A 4,689-nucleotide genomic window follows, 5' to 3' on the forward strand; every position below is an offset into this window, starting at 1 on the left:
CAGGAAGCATACATGCATTCATTCCTCACCGCTATTAACTGCTTCTAGTTCCTGCCAGTGACTCTCCGCCATGATGGACTATAACCAGGAATTGGAAGTTGAAATAAACCCGTTGAAATAAACCCTTTCTCCCCTAAGTTGCTTTTTGTCAGGATTGTGTGTGTGTGTGTGTGTGTGTGTGTGTGTGTTCAAATACACTTTAATTAGATGAATTTTTCTTTCTTTGCTAAATCTAGTCATTCTCTTTCTCCCCTAAGGATATCCAGTTTCATCACCATCATAGATAATAGAATAAGACAGAACCATTGGGGTCAGATAGTCCAAACGATATATATCACACATACATATCCATCTCTTTTACCAGGTTTCCCTCAACCCCAAATACTGTTTTAATTAAGTATATTCTGTGACCAAGGGGGTGAGGTGGGAATTTGGGGTCTGAACAGGCTCTAAAATGGGTTACATATGTAGAACTCCCCTCTTCTCTGAATCTCCCAACTGCGGCAGAAATGTAGATGGAACTTCTCAAAGGTAAGAGTTTCTGGCACTACAGTTCTACATAGCCCCCTAGTGTCTCTTCCCCTTTGGTCATAGCTGTAACTGGCACAATGGTTATGACAAACTGGCTGGGTATCAGAGGTGTGCAGGAGAAGGCAGATGGACTCAGAGTGCCATCGCTGCATCTGCGTAGGGCCGACATCTGTGGTGCTGCCCTACTGAGTCAATCCAGCAATGAGGGGGCCAGAACCCAAGAATCTGAGGTGCATCAGAGAAAAGGCCACCACTCCTCCAGCCAGAGGTAGAAAGCATTTACTCAGGAGAAGCTGGTAAACCCCCAAAACAAGTTTACTCGTGGGTAACAGGAAGGAGAGGTAGTGGCTGAAAGACAGGACCCAGGACTGAGCAGTCTAAGAAACCTGGGTACAAAAGTCACCTGGGTACAAGTAGAGGGACCCAAGGAAGAAACTCGAGGAGAAAATTCACCTGATGCTCTAGGGAACTGGCAGTAATGTGAGGACAAAGTTTGGCTATATACCTAGCTTTCATAGAGTAGGGGCCAGAGGAAGATGACTAAAATATTGCACAAGGGCTCCCAACTGAATTGTGAGAGCTACCACTTGCTTGAGACAATGTAAAACAGCGTTAGATCCTTTGAACAGAAACCATGATTAAGGGACTTAGGTAACAGCCTCATTAGATCCCCTTGGGCACTTCTAGTTCTGAGTGGGTTAGCAGCTCTCCATCCCAAAGAGCAAACTCGGGCGTCACTGGGCCACAGAAATACGTCTGTAGTGTGTGGACCACGGCGATCTGACTCACATCCACCATGCTCAGTTTCTTTGCCTCATAGTCCAGCAGCAGCCCCACTTTCTCTGGTTGCCCAATACCTTCAATTGGGGCTTTCTCGTTGGCCAACATGCTGTGCTACTTGCGCTGGGCATAGGAGAACATCCAGGAACGATCGTCAGCACTGACGCAGCTGTCCTGGGACATATCCACATCTGCCACTCCTATCCGGAACAGCTGGGAGCGCTTCACTGTGACCTCCCACTAGTGTCGGACACTGGTGACTGTGGTGTCTGTGAGCACCACTGCCCACTTCCGGAAGCGCTCCACGTTCAGGGCCACTTTGATGGGTTCCAGTCCCACCATGCCGTATTTGACACCCGTGTCACCTCTGAAGAGTGCCAGGCTGCTGTGGACAGTTTTTTTTCTTCCGGTTTGAAAGTGATGCCCGGCAGGGATCCCCCATCGCTTGGCTCCTCAGCGGTAAGAGTTTCAGCAGTGTGCCAGGATATTTTTTTTTAACCATAGTAGCAGATATGGAGATAGTGGTTCCGCCTGGGCCAATGATGGGGTCCACTGGTAACCAGCTCAACCAGATGGCACCCACAGACAGGTCTGTGTAGACAGAGCCTTTCCCTAGCTCTGGGTCCCTGGGCTATAGTCCCTTAGCCTCCTGCAGGGGTAGTTGTGTGGCCAGTCCTCCTAGAGAGACCTCAGCAGGAGTGTGGTGACAACATAGCCCCTCGCAGGACACCAGACAGCCTATAGGTCTGAGCCTGCATGAAGCAGGAGCCCAGGCACAGCAGAGGAGTGTGTAAAGCCACTAGCTTCACTTTTAAAAGGAGGAGACCCCACTTCCCACTACCAAGCACTTTCTTTCTGTTTGGGGCTGTCCTGCCTCTTGACAAAGATGTTGGCTGAGTCTCACCTCTTCCTTCTGACTTTGTTCAGTTTCCTGGACCACACAGAATGGGTGAAGCTTCCATCACTTCTCTTGTGATGGTCTGGATGAGTGCCTTCTACCCACAAGCAGCCTCAGGGTCAGTTCACTCACTGCCCAGCTGTTGATGTTAAATCTGACATTCTCCACAGACTCGTGTTCTGAACACTTAGCAGTTCCCCAGTAGCAGATGCTAGGATGCCTCCATGGAATTTTAAGAAGCAAAGTAGGTTATCTTAGTCAATGTTCCATTGCTATGAAGAGACTCCATGACCACAGCAGCTCTTGTAAAGGAAAACATTTAATTGTGACTGGCTTACAGTTCAGGGGTTTAGTTCATTGTCATGGCGGTGTTGCAGACTAGCTGAGAGTTCTACATCTGGATCTGCAGCTAGGAGGCAGGAAGAGACATTTCCTCCTAGAAGGCCGCACCTCCTAATCCAGTGGTTCTCAACATAATCCAGTGGGTTTCGACCCCCTTGGGGTTTCACGGGGGTTGCATATCAGATATCCTGCATATCATATATTTACATTATAATTCATAATAGTAGCAAAATTGTAGTTATGAAGTAGCAACAAAAATAATTTTATGGTTGAGGGTTACCAAAGCATGAGGAACTGTATTAAAGGATCGAAGCATTAGGTAGGTCAAGAACCACAAAACACAATTTAAAATCCCTGCCAAGTAGCGCCACTCCCTACTGACCAAGCATTGAAATCTATGGCCCTACAGGAGCCATTCTTACTCAAACAACCACATAAGTCAAGAGTGAGCCTTTGAAGCCTCCACTTAGCCCCTAAAACCTATCGTGGCAGCACATACCTAGAATCCTAGTGCTTAGGAGGCTGAGGGACAAGTGGGTACAAGTATCTTAAACAGGCCCAAGAGAGGGCTCAGCAGGTAAAGGCACTTGTGCTAAGTCTGATGACCATGAGTTTGATCCCAGGAACTTAGATGGTAAGAGAAGAGAACAGACTCCTGCAAGTTGTCCTCCAACCAACAGACATGTACACACACACACACACACACACACACACACACACACACACACACAATACACATATGCACATGTACACACACATGTATGTGTATGCACACAAGTTTGTAGGGAACACCCTAACCACGCCTGCTTGGGGCTGGTTACAGGTGTGCCTGGCCACACCAGCTTGGGCGTGGTCAGGGTGATGTGAGGAAGGTTTAAGAGTGAGGGACACATACTTGGGGCCCCCTTCTTCTCCTACTTACCTTGCTCCCTGCTTGCTGGCTAGGCTGTTCTGGTGAGTAGGATCCTCCTAAATAAATACCCTTATATCTATACCTGACTCCATATTGCTATTTCACATTATAAGTAAGTGTAATACACACAAAAAATTAAACAAAAGAGAAAATAGCACCTAACTCCTGCCTCTCTCTCTGTTTCCTGGCCCCTGTAATGTGAACATCCTCTGCCACATGCCCCTGCTGCTGTGGACCAAATCACTGTAACGGTAAATCTTTCTGCCTAGCCGCCCGAGCCCCGCCGCCATGTGGGCGCCCAGGATATTTCACAGAGACTTATATAAAGTCTCTGCCCAGGTAAACCATGCAGTCCAGCCACCAGTGCTGGGGATTAAAAAAAATAACAAAAAGAAAGGATGAAGAGTAATTGCATCTTGGGGGCTTACATCTTGGGTGGGGACAGATAATGCCACATGGTGGGGAGACCTTTGACAGGAGCAAGAGGGCCCCTGGCTCTTACCACCTCTGTTTCTGTCAATCCTTTCTGCCTTCCTAGGAAAGGCTTCCCCCCATGCTAAGCAGGACTCTTCTCACACCTGCTATGCTTAGAGGTTGGGGTGGAGAGTGGCTCCACTCAGGCACCAGAGAGATCTTGGAAGGATGGCTTCCTCCCCTCAGCTCTCCTGCACTCCTGAGCCTCGGAGCCCCTCCTGTTCTTCAGCCACCTGCTCACCCCTTGCTGGTTCTGCCTTCTGTAGCCTGTCTCCTGCCCTGTCCAGCTGCAGGGCCCTTTCTTCTCTGAGGCCGGGCCTGCCCTCTTGTCTCTTTCTTGACTTCTCTACCTGCTCACACTACTTTTGTCTTATTTCTCCCTTTTCCTTGGAAAGTTTTCAGACTTAGAGCAAAGTTGCACTAATTCAATGCGTGTTTCTTTATCTTCCATCTGAACTCACCAGCTGTCGGCATGCTGCCATTTTCCATATCCAGTGTGTCTACACTTTGATGGTGTTATTTGTGGAGCTGTTGGAAAGTAAGTTAAAGCCTTGTGAGTCATCACCCTTAGCTTCAGCTGTGTTTTCTAGGAACAGGACATTTTCTTACACAGCTACAATTTAGATGTCAGTGAAAGAAACTGTATATTGACACACTATTCTTGTATAAAATACACTCCTATTTAAATACCACAGTTGCCCTCCCTTATAATGTCCTTTTTTGCATCCTTATCTGACCCAGTAGCCAGCCT

At 47.9% G+C, this 4,689-nt stretch overlaps 1 pseudogene; it reads right to left on the reverse strand.

The window, feature by feature from the left end:
- Positions 1–1,194: 1,194 nt before the first annotated feature.
- Positions 1,195–4,412, reverse strand: LOC100774900 (annotated as a pseudogene).
- Positions 4,413–4,689: the final 277 nt, after the last annotated feature.

This window comes from Cricetulus griseus, chromosome 3, assembly GCF_003668045.3.
Source record: "Cricetulus griseus strain 17A/GY chromosome 3, alternate assembly CriGri-PICRH-1.0, whole genome shotgun sequence".
Classification (NCBI taxonomy): domain Eukaryota; kingdom Metazoa; phylum Chordata; class Mammalia; order Rodentia; family Cricetidae; genus Cricetulus; species Cricetulus griseus.